This window comes from Lynx canadensis, chromosome D1 (genome assembly GCF_007474595.2).
Source record: "Lynx canadensis isolate LIC74 chromosome D1, mLynCan4.pri.v2, whole genome shotgun sequence".
In the NCBI taxonomy this organism is placed as follows: Eukaryota; Metazoa; Chordata; class Mammalia; order Carnivora; family Felidae; genus Lynx; species Lynx canadensis.
The window spans coordinates 12,580,666-12,593,927 of NC_044312.2; the positions used below are offsets into that span (position 1 = coordinate 12,580,666).

Consider the following 13,262-nt stretch of genomic DNA (forward strand, 5'->3'; position numbering starts at 1 on the left):
TTCAAGTTTAACATAAGTAGCTATTCCGTCTAATTCATATATAAACCAACACAGAACACAGACAAATGATGAGACCGAAGACTATGCTCCAAATGAAAGAACAAGGCAAAATCTCAGAAAAAAAAAGAATAAATTTAATGGAGGTAAGCAATCTACCTGATATAAAGTTCAAAGTAATGGTCATAAAGATGATAACTGGACTGGAGATAAGAGTGTATGAACTCAGTGAGTACTTTAAGAAAAAATATAGAAAAGAACCAATCAGACTGAAGTATACAATAACTGAAATTAATACCACACTAGAGGGAATCAATACCAGATTACAGAATGTAGAATGGCTCAGTGGTCTGGAAGACAGGGTAATGAAAAGCACCCAAGGTGAACAGCAAAATAAAAAAAAAATTAAATGAGGATAGGTTACAGGATCTCTTGGATAACATTACGTGAACAAACATGGGCGTTCATGAAGGAGAAAAGAGAGAAATGGGGTAGGAAACTTACCTGAAGAAATAATAGAAGAAAATTTTTCTAACGTGGGGAAGGAAACAGAATTCCAAACAAGATGAACCCAAGGACCATGCTGAGACACATAGTAATTAAAATGTCAAAAATTAAAGATAAAGGTATTTGGGTAATTCTTGCCTCAAAATGAATTTGGAAGTTTTTCTTCCATTTCTATTTTTTTTTTTTTTTTGGAATAATTTGAGAAGAATAGGTATTAACCCTTCCTTAAATGTTTGGTAAAATTCACCCATGAAGCTATTTGGCCCTCAACTTTGTTTCTTGGGAGATTTTTGATTACTGATTCAATTTCTTTGCTTGTTATCAGTATGTTCAAGTTTTCTATTTTTTCCTGTTTCAGTTTTGGTAGTTTATATGTTTCTAGGAATTTATCCATTTCTTCCAGCTTGTTCAATCTGTTGGCATACAGATTTTTCATAATATTCTCATAATTGTTTGTATTTCTGTGATGTTGGTTGTTATTTCTCCTCATTTGTGATTTTATTTGCGTCTTTTTTTCTATTTGTTAAGTCTGGCTAGGGGTATACAGCATGGTTCTGGAGCAAATATAGACAGATCAAGGGAACAGAATAGAGAACCTAGAAATAAACCTACAACTATATGGTCAAGTAATCTCTGACAAACCAAGAAGATATCCAATGGAAAAAAGACAGTCTCTTCAACAAATGGTGCTGGGAAAACTGGACAGCAACAAGTAAAAGACTGGAACTAAACCACTGACTTACACTATAAACAAAAATAAATTCAAAATTGATCAAAGACCCGAATGAGAGACAGAATACCATTACAATCCTAAAAGAAAACACAGGCAGTGACCACATTGACATTGGCTGTACCAACTTTTTACTAGATACGTCTCTGGAGGCCAAGTAAACAAAAGCAAAAATAAACTATTGGGACTTAAGATAAAAAAGCTCTGTACAGGGGCGCCTGGGTGGCGCAGTCGGTTGGGCGTCCGACTTCAGCCAGGTCACGATCTCGCGGTCCGTGAGTTCGAGCCCCGCGTCAGGCTCTGGGCTGATGGCTTGGAGCCTGGAGCCTGTTTCCGATTCTGTGTCTCCCTCTCTCTCTGCCCCTCCCCCGTTCATGCTCTGTCTCTCTCTGTCCCAAAAATAAATAAACATTAAAAAAAAAATTAAAAAAAAAAAAAAAAGCTCTGTACAGCAAAGAAACAATAAAACTAAAAGGTCAACTTCAGGATAGGCGAATATATTTGCAAATAACATATTGGATAAAGGGTTAGTATCCAAAGTATATAAAGAACTTATCAAACTCAACACCCAAAAAACAAATAATCCAGTTAAGAAATAGGCAGAAAACATGAATTAACATTTTTCCAAAGATGACATACAGAAGCTAACAGACACATGAAATGGTGTTCAACATCCATCATTTTCAGGGAAATACAAATCAAAACTACAATGAGCTATCACTTTACCTCTGTCAGAATGGCTAAACACAGCAAACATGCTATGCAAGAATGTGGAGAAAGGGGAACCCTCTTATACTGTTGGTGGGAATGCAAACTGGTGCAGCCACTCTGGAATTGAGGTTCCTCAAAAAATTAAAGATAGAACTACGCTATGACCCAGCAATTGCACTACTAGGTAATTATCCAAGGCATACAGGTATGTGGTTTCGAAGGGGCACATGCACTCCAATGTTTATAGCAGCACTATCCACAATAGCCAAAGTATGGAAAGAGCCCAAATGTCCATCGATGGATGAATGGATAAACAAGATGTGGTATATATATATATATACAATGGAGTATTTCTCGGAAATCAAAAAGAATGAAATCTTGCCATTTGCAACTATGTGGATGGAACTGGAGGGTGTTATGCTAAGTGAAATTAGTCAGAGAATGACAAAAATCATATGACTTCACTCATCTGAGGACTTTAAGAGACAAAACAGATGAACATAAGGAAAGGGAAACGAAAATAATATAAAACTAATTTGGATGTATATTAAAAAAAATAAAATAAAATAGAGACTGAAAAATCAATGTAAAAGATCAATGAAACCAAGAGCGGGTTCTTTGGAAAAAGAAATAAGGTTGACAAACTTTTAGAGTCATCAAGGAAAAAAATATAGGACCCAAATAAAATCAGAATTTAAAGAGAAGTAACAACAGATATTACAGATACACAAATTAGAAGAGACTACTTGAAAAATCACATGCCAACAAAGTGCACAAAGTAGAAGAAACAGATAAATTCCTCAAAATGTATAATTTTCCAAACCTGAGTCAGAAAGAAAGAAAAATATGAAATCAATTACCAGTAATGAAATGGAATCAGTAATTAAAAACTCAGTGATTCCAGGACCAGATGAGTTCACAGATAAATTCTACCAAACATTTAAAAAAAGAGGGGTTGCTTGGGTGTCTCAGTTGGTTAAGCATCCAACTTCGGCTTGGGTCATGATCTCACAGTTCCTGAATTCAAACCCTACCTTGAGTTCTGCGCTGACAGCGTGGAGCCTGGAGCCCACTTTGAGTTCAGTGTACCCCTGTAACTCTGCCATTCCCCCACTCATGCTCTGTCTCTCTTTCAAAAATAAAATAAACTTTAAAAGAGTTAATACCTGTTCCTTAGACTATTCCAACAATAAATAAATGAGAAAGGAAAACTTCTAACTACATTTTACAAGGCCAGCATTTCCCCGATGCCTATGTTAGACACACTATTAAAAAAAAAAATTACTGGCCAATATCTCTGATGAACAGGATGCAAAAATTCTCAACAAAATATCAGCAAACTGCATTCAACAATACACTATAAAGATCATTCACAGCAATCAAGTGGGATTTATTCTGGGGCTGCAAGGGTGGTTCAATATCCACAGATCAATTAACATGATAAAACACATTAACAAAATGAAGTATAAAAATCATCTGATGATCTCAATAGATTTAGAAAAAGCACTTGAAAAAATTCATCATTATTCATGATAAAATTCTCAACAACGTGGGTTTTAGAGAAAATATACCTCAACATAATAATGGCCATAAATGACAAACCCACAGCTAACATCAAACTTAACAGTGAAAAACAGAGCTCTTCCTGTAAGATTACGAAGACAGCAAGGATGTCAACTTCTGCCAGTTTTAGTCAACATAGTAATAGAAGTCCTAGTCACAGCAATCAGGGAAAAGAAGTAACAGGCATCCAAATTAGTATAGCAGAAGTAAAACTGTCATTATTTCCAGATGACAGGATACAATACATACAAAACCCTCAAGACTCTATCAAATAAACCATTAAAGTCATAAATGAATTCAGTAAAGTTGCAGGATACAAAATATTCAGAAAATGTGTCTTATTTCTATATACTAAGAACACATCAGAAATAGAAATTAAGAAAATAATCCTATTTACAAGTATATGAAAAACAATTAAATTCTAGAAATAAATTTAACCAAGGAGATGAAGGACCTATACTCTGAATGCTATAATGATGGAAGCTTCATTCATGAAAGAAATTAAAGAGGACACAAGTGGAAAGATAGTCCAAGCTAAGGAATTGGAAAAATATTGTTAAAATATCTATACTTCCAAAAGCAATCTACACTTTCAATGGAATCCTTATCAAAATATCAATAGCATTTTTCACAGAACTAGAAGAAATAGTATTAAGTTTGTGTGGATCCACCAAAGCCCTGAATAGCCAGAGCAATCTTGAGAAAGAAGAATGAAGCTGCAGGTATCACAATCCCAGATTTCAAGATATACTAGACAGCTGTAAAAATCACAACACCTTAGTACTAAACCAAAATAGACACACAGATCAATGGAACAAAGTAAAGAGGCAAAAATAAACCCACACTTATGCGGTCAATTAATCTACAACCAAGGAGGCAAGGATATACACGGGGAGAAAACAATCTCTTCAATAAATAGTACTGGAAAACTGGGCAGCTATAAGCTAAAGAAATGAAACTGGACCACTCTCATGTCACACACTAAAATAAACTCAAAGTGGATTAAAGACCTAAATGTGAGACCTGAAACCATAAAACTCCTAGAAGAAATCATAGGCATTAATCTCTGACATCAGCTTGAGCAACTTTTTCCTAGCTGTGTCTCCTCAGGCAATGGAAAGAAAAACAAAAATAAACTATTGGGACTACAACAAAATAAAAAGGGTTTACAGAACAAAGGAAACTATGAACAAACTGAATGGGAGAGGATATCTCTAAATGATACATCCAGTAAGGAGTTAATATCCAAAATACACAAAATTATACAACTCCATCTAACCCCCCCCACTCCAAATAAAAAATGGGCAGATGACCTGAGTAGGTATTTTTTCAAAGAGGACACACAGATGGCCAGCAGACATATGAAAAGACGCTCAACATCACACATTATCAGGCAAATCCAAGTCAAAATCACAATGAAATATCACCTTGCACTCATCAAAATGGCTAGAATAAAAAAGATATGAAGTAGTGTGTTGGTGAGGATATGGAAAAAATGTATCCCTTGTGGGCTGTTGCTGGGAATGCAAACTGGTACAGCCACTGTGGAAAACAGTATGGAGGTTTCTCAAAAAATTAATGGTATCTTCCATGAATTTCTGTTTATAATGCAAGGAAAGGGTTGTCTGTTTAATTCTGAGTATTATCATTAGCAAGAAGTCTGAGCTTCCGGTGACCTGATAAACCTACTACTAAGATTTTTAGCATCAAGAAATTTTTGGATGTTTACATTAGCTAGAATAGGAAAAAAAAAACTTAGATTTCTGTTGCCCACAATTTTCTACATAATAGAAAAGGTGCTCACACTAAGAATCAAGAACAAACACGGCCTCATAACAACATTCTGTTTACAGACAAATTTGATTCCTGGTATTAATATATTTAAAGTGGGTTTTCTATTATCATTTTAGGAAACTTAGATTTGATGGATGGGGATATGTGAGATAGCTTTTACATGTGTTGTCACTGTATAAATGAAATTTATCTCTTTTTTAAAAATTAAAACACAGTTCAAAACAATAGAAATACTTTATGATTTACTAATTCCACTACTGGGTTTTACCCAAAGAAAACCAAAACTCTAATTAAAGAAGATACATGCATGCCTATGTTTAATGTAGCATTATTTACAATACTCAAGATATGGAAGCAACTTAAGTGTACATCAACAAATTAATGAATAAAGATGTGGTATATTATAAGTGAAATATTTAGCCGTTAAAAAAGAATGAAGTCTTTCGAGTCATGAAAATATAGAGGGACCTAGAAGATATTATACTTAGTAAAATGTTAGAGAAAGACATACCATACAATTTTCCTTATATGCAGAATATAAAAAACAAGTCAACAAACAAAACAAAAATAACCCAGAAATGGACATAAATACAGAAAACTGGTGGCTGCCAGAAGGAAGGGGGTGAAGGATGGACAAAGTAGGTGAAGGATATTAAGAGGTAAAAACTTTCATTTATGAAATCAGTCATGAAGATGAAACATATGCCATAGTTAATACAGTTATTAATATTGTAATAAATTTGTATGGTGACATATGATAACCATACTTACTGTGGTGAGCATTTTGTAATGTATAGAATTGTTGTATTACTATGCTATACACCTGAAATACAGTATTGTTCAACTCGAATAAAAAATCACTTATTAAATGCTAAGAGCAATTTGTAAATTAAACTTAAGAACTTATTCTGTATGTGGATAAAATGATAGTTTATTCTTATGCCTTTATAAGTGAGTATTCATCTTTTATGATTCATTCTCAAGTATACATAGATTAAACAATATGATTTTTTGGAAATAACCCAGTTAGAAGAGGATGGGAGGTGAATAGCAGTATAAATGAGCTAGGATTGGTCACCATATGACAACTAACTGGACAAAGTAGAAGAAATGGATAAATCCCTCAAAACGTACAACTTCCCAAACCGGAGTCAGAAAGAAACAGAAAAATCTGAAATCAATTGCTAGCAATGAAATGGAATCAATAATTAAAAACTTACAACGATTCCAGGACTAGATGAGTTCACAGATACATTCTACCAAACGTTTAAAAAACAGTTAATACGCATTCTTCTCAAACTATTCCAAAAAATAGAAGAGAAAGGAAAACTTCTAAATACATCCTACAAGGCCAGCGTTACCTTGATACCCAAGCCAGACAAACACTACAAAAAAAGAAAACTACAGGCTATTGTCTCTGATGAACAAGATGCAAAAATTCTTCACAAAATATTAGCAAACTGCATTCAACAATGCACTGCAAGGATCATTCATGGTGATCAAGTGGAATTTATTATGGGGATGCAGAAACATGTTTCTGAAGCTGAGTGATGAGTACATTGCAGGAGTAAGAGTTGCTTACACTACTCTCTGCTTCTGTATGCTTTTAATATCCATAATCAAAAGCTAAAATATCTTAAAAATGATAACATATGGCTTAATATGTGTAATGCCACTAGATTGTACACTTAAAAACTAGTTGTAATGGTAAATTTTGTATGTATGTTTTAACACAAAGAAAAATGGCCCAAAGGAAAAATAATTTAAGAAGATGATCCAGTGATTTGCTATTTATAAGGCATATGTGGAATTAAATAGATGCATTCTATTTTTTTATTTCAACACCAAGGTCTCCTGTGTAAAGAACCCTGCTTTAACAGTGAGGAAATGGAACCTTGTCTAATGCATTATCACACAGGTAGTAATTGGTGATACCAGGAATCAAAACTCAGTGTTTTTACTGGAGCATATAATCACTATATCTGTGATGAAGGAAAAAAAAATCCTGTTTTCTTGGACTATCTGATGTCTTAAACTGTATATTCTGAGTCCTTGGCAATCTCATTCTCAATAATACTGAGTTGGATTTTGAAGTTTCAGGTATGACCATTGGCTAATCGAAGAGATCCCAACTCTTCAACTTCAGAGTTTGTCCCATGTATCATTTAGGACCCAGTGTTAGGAAAGGGGTCCTGAAGCCAAGAATTTTAACAAGCTCAAGAATATATGTTAGCCCTTAGTAATCAGATGAACACTCTGATCTTGAAGTTGTGTGTCAAGAATAAGTTACAATTCTTCTTCAAAAACCCTAGCAAAAATATATATGCATCCCTATGTTTATTGTAGCATTATTTACAACAGTCAAGATATGGAAGCAGCCCAAATGTCCATCAATAGATGGATAAAGAAGATGTGGTGTGTGTGTGTGCGCCATATGCCAAATATATGCCATACAAATAGTATGTGTGTATTATGTAAAGGAATATTACTCAGCCACAGAAAGGAATGAGATCTTGCCATTTGCAATGGCATGAATGGGTCTAGGGGGCATAATGCTAAGTGAAATAAGTTAGACAAAGACACATACCGTATGCTTTCATTTGTACGTGGGATTTAAGAAACAAAACAAATGAGCAAACAAAAGAGACAAAAAAAATGAACTTTTTAATACAAAGAAAAAACTGGTAATTGCCAGAGGGGAGATGGGGGTGAGGGAAAGAGTGAAATAAAAGGGATTAAGGTTACACTTATGGTGATGATCACCAAGTACAGAATTATTAAATTATATTGTACATTTGAAATCAGTTTAACACTGTATGTTATCCTTCAATTAAAAAAAAAGTTACCATTCTTCAAAACCAACCAGAATGTCTTTATCACCTGTTAGCCTAGACTCTTCTTTAATTTGGTTATTACTTGTATCTTTTTAAAGTAAGAACATTAGGATATTCACTAATATTTTTTTCATGTTTATTTTTTTTTGAGAGAGAGAGCGGGGGAGGGACACGGAGAGAAAGAGAGAGAAAATCCCAGGCAGGCTCCACTCTGTCAGCACAGAGCCAGAAGTGGGGCTCCATCTCATGAACCATGAGATCATGACCTGAGCCAGAATCCAGAGTCCAACATTTAACTGAGTCAACCAGGTGCCCCAGAGGATATTTATTACTATAAAAGGATCAGGGAGCAGAACTGCCTAGGTATAATCAATGACTGTGTCAGATACAAGGAAACCAAGATAGCTGACTGTCTTTATTAAGTTTGCTCCTCAGAGCTTCTCCAATCCTTTCAAAATATTTAGATTAACCCCTCATTTTTGGACACTAATAGCCTTCTTGCCTCAAGAAATTGTTCTTAAAGCAAGGTTAACAGTTCTGGACTTATGGACACACAGTTTACAGTGTGGAAGTTACAGCTACACAGTTCACAGATACAGTGAAATTAAGATTTTTTAAAAAGAAAAATCCCATGGCAAATTTGTATAGCTTTCCCTACCTAAAAGATGGTTTTTTCCTCCCCTCTGATCATCTCCTTCTAGTCTTTTGAGAATCAAAGGGCATCAGTCCTGTACAGTCATTCTTTCAAGGAAAAAAAAAAGTTTTGATAAATTGTTTACCTACTATATAATTCTCATTTAAAGTCTATAATTCTATAGTTTATGGTAAATTATATTATTAATTATAAAAATTATGGTTATAGAGGCCCCTGGGTGGCTCAGTCAGTTAAGCATCTGACTCTTGGTTTAGGCTCAAGTCATGATCTTGCAGTTGTGAGAATGAACCCTGCATCATACTCTGCTCTGGGCATGAAGTCTGCTTAAGATTCTCTTTCTCCCACTGCCCCCCCCACCTCAAAAATATTATGGTTATAGGTAACATAAAACTTTTCTCTTTTAACCATTGAAGTGTATAAAACAATGGCATTAATTACATTGACAGTATTATGCAACCATCACCACTATCCTTTTCATCACTCCACAAGGAGACTCCCATGACCATTAAACTATAACTTCCATTCCCCCACCCCTATGAAGCCATTCTTAACTGTCCCAGGCCAAGTTTGCTACAATCTTTTAGGTACCCATGAAATTTTGCTTATGTATCTTTCAAGTTACTTACTTTTTTGTAATAAGTATACATGTTTGTTCTTCTCACGAGATTGGCTTCCCTGAGGGTATAATCATATCAGCTAAAAATAACAATTGTAGGTCCCTTTCATAATTAGTAATAATTAAGATTATTATAAAGATCAGTAAGAGAGCAGAGAGTATCTTTATCATAATAACCAGTAGAGTAGACTTTCTATCCAATTGGCTGAATCTAGGTACACAAAAGAATAAAAAATCCAATCACAGAAGATATTTAAAAAATAAAATTAAATATTCAGAAATAAAAGTGTGGTGAACAGTCTAAATTTAGAAGCAATAGAAATAGGTCACAAAGGAATTCTTCACTGCTTTAACTCTAAATATTAAATATTTCTAAAATGTTGAACAATTAATAAAACATTTTCTGCAAAATTGAGACACTGAGTGTTAAGATGTTATATAAGAATTGTCAACTAAGAAATTGAAAATGTTGACATCAAAATTAAAACAATGGGCAAAGGAAATAGACCATTTAGCTGAAATACCCTGGTACTAAAAGTCATTTAAAATAGGAAGTCTCCATTTTCATCTGTAATATTGGCAAATATTTTTAATAGCATTTTATAATTTAACCAAAATACTTAAATTGAGGACAGTTATCCAAGTACAATCTTGGTGATCTTTCATTCAGCTATTCATTCACCAATCAGAAGATGGATTTTCTAAGGATCTTTCTTTCAGGCAACTATCTAATTAGTAGCATATAATATAGGAGGTGTTTTAATTTTGGCATAATTATCTTATTTCAGAAGAATCTTTAACAATTATGACAGAGGAAATAGTGTAACTAGGCTTCAAGCCTTTCTGTATAAATATTAAACAGCAGTTTAATTTAATTTGTAGATCTTGTTTCTTAAGTTCCACACAGGAGTGCAATGACATGGTGTTTGTCCTTTTCTGACTGACTTATTTTATTTAGCATTATACCCTCTAGGTCCATCGATGCCGTTTTAAATGGCAAGATCTCATTCTTTTTTATGGCCCAGTAATATTCCATTGTGTATATGTACCACGTCTTCTTTATCCAATCATTTATCAATGGACACTTGAGTTGATGCCATATATTAGCTATTATAAGTAATGCTGCAATGAATATAGGAGTACAAAGATCTTTTTGCAGTAGTGTTTTTATTTTGTTTGGGTAAATACCTAGTAATGGAATTACTGGATCCTATGGTATTTTTTTTTATTTTCTTGGAGAAACCTCCATATTGTTTTCTACAGCAGCTGTACCAATTGGCATCCCCACTAACAGCACATGATATGTCCTCATCAACACTTGTTATTTCCTGTATTTTTCATTTTAGCCATTCTGACAGTGTGTAAGGCGTTATGTGCAATTTAAAAAACAAAGACCAAAAACCAGACGCTTAAACACAGAGAACAAACCGGTGGTTTCCAGGAGGAAAGGGGATAGGAGGATAGGTAAGAGATACAAAAGATTAAGAATGAACTTATTTTGGTAAGCAAGGAGAAATGTATAGCATTTTTGAATCATTATACTGTACACCTGAAACACTGTGTGTTCTACTCCAATAAAAACAATAAACACATTTTCGGCTAAACAAAGGCAATTTAAAAAAATAAAGGAAAAAACAGGCCAATTAACAAACAGGAGTAGATTTCCAACTTTGGCTTCACCTGTATCATTTTAGGCCATGGCTAAACGTACCTCCATGGGGCTTAGGAGACGCCTGGGACCGTAACAGATGAACAGACTTTAGTATATATGCTGCCCAAGGGAGCACAAGATGAACAGAATTTCAACTGGTGATGACATTCTCTTTAGTTACTTTGTTGTCCAAGTGAACACAATGACATTCAGGGTCAGTTAAACAAATATTTTTTATTAAATATTTGTCTTAGTATTCTTGTTGAGGAACACTATATGCAACTTTTGTGCTTTGTGTGTTGAGAAGCTGGAATGGTGTACTGAAATGAGAACACGTAGATTATGACCTGATGAATGAGGGGGCCCATGCCACACACGTTGGATCAGCAGGTAGTTCCCTCAGCATCCCAATTCCAAGTTTTTGGGGGGAGTAATAAGATCCACAGAGTCCTTTTGATTAAAGGTGCAGTTTCAATATACTCACACAAAGGAAGTAGAGTTACAGGATTTATTCTTACAGAGAGCTCCCAATTTACAGTGGTTAGATTTATGATTCTTTGACTTTATGATGGTGTAAAAGCAGTAAGCCTTCAGTAGAAACCATACTTTGGATTTTGAACTTGAAGCTTTTCCCAAGGCTAGGAATATATAGTACAACACACTCTTGAGACCCTCTGCAGCAAGAGTGAACCACAGCCTACAGGCAGCCATGGGATCATGGGAGTCAACAACCCACACACTGACAATCATTCCATACATACAAGCATTCTGTTGTTCACTTTCAGTACGGTATGCGATTAAGTTACCTGAGATATTCAACATTCTTATAAAATAGGCTTTGGATTAGATGATTTTGCCCCACTTGTAGGATAATAGAAGTGGTTCACATTTAGGGTGGGGTGGGTAAAGTAAGCTATGTTTTGTAGGTTACATGTATTAAATGCCTTTTTGTCTTATGGTATTTATTATTTTTTAAAGTATTCTTTTTATTTTGAGAGAGCACGCAGACAAGTATGCAAGAGTGGGGAAGGGGTGGACAGAGAGGGAGAGAGAGAATCCCAAGCAAGCTCTGCACTGCCAGTTCACAGACTGATCTCACCAACAGTGAGATCATGACCTGGGCTGCAATTAAGAGTTGGATGTTTAACTGACTGAGTCACCCAGGTGCCCTGGCTTATGGTATTTTTTTCTAACTTAAAATGGACTTATTGGGATATAAACCCTATTAACTCAAGGAAAATCTGTACTTAGAAATCCCAGAAGGGAAGAGGGGTAATTGAGGGGGTGGGGAGTCCTCCATCAAGTAACCAGCAAGCGGGAGATAGGAGAGCAGGGTAGCAAGCACCTATTACTTATAAAGTGGTTGGGGTGGAGATTACTGACTTTTCATGGGCTCAAGCCTAAGTGGTTATTTTACTTTTTTAAGTTTATTTATTTTTGATAGCAAGAAAGAGAGAAGGAGAGAGAGAATCTCTGTGCTGTCAGCACAAAGCCCGATGCAGGACTTCATCTCACAATCCATGAGATCATGACCTGAGGTGAAATCAAGAGTTGGATGCTTAAACGACTGAGCCGCCCAGCCGCCCCTCTAAGTGGTTATTTTAAAAGGTGTCCAGGAAAAGTAAAAGGTGAACCTAGGGCAGGCACCCCAAACTCAAGTCCTTATCTAAATGTCCAGACTCGTATAGAGCAGGGTTCTACTGTAAAATGTCTGAATAGCAACTCAGAAGAACAAAGTTGTTTTCCTCAAAAGTTATTTTTCTCATCACAGTTTGCTACCAAGACCAATGAGACACCTGTGTATTGTAACAGTCTTCCATACTGCTGGTGTCACTGTAAACTCTTACCTCGAGAGTATGTTTGACAGTCAGTAAGAATAAAAATGCATATGTGCTTCGGCTGATTATTTTTTTTTTTTTAATTTTTTTTTCAACGTTTATTTATTTTTGGGACAGAGAGAGACAGAGCATGAACAGGGGAGGGGCAGAGAGAGAGGGAGACACAGAATCGGAAACAGGCTCCAGGCTCTGAGCCATCAGCCCAGAGCCCGACGCGGGGCTCGAACTCACGGAGCGCGAGATCGTGACCTGGCTGAAGTCGGACGCTTAACCGACTGCGCCACCCAGGCGCCCCTGATTATTTAATTCAATAATATATAATCTGGTACTTCCACCCCTAGGTATTGATCATTAAAAGTCATGTAA

The 13,262-nt window shown here is 35.3% G+C and overlaps 1 pseudogene; it reads left to right on the forward strand.

Annotated features, from left to right (window-relative positions):
- Nucleotides 1–13,262, forward strand: part of LOC115525417 — a 90,416-nt pseudogene that overhangs the window by 47,465 nt on the left and 29,689 nt on the right.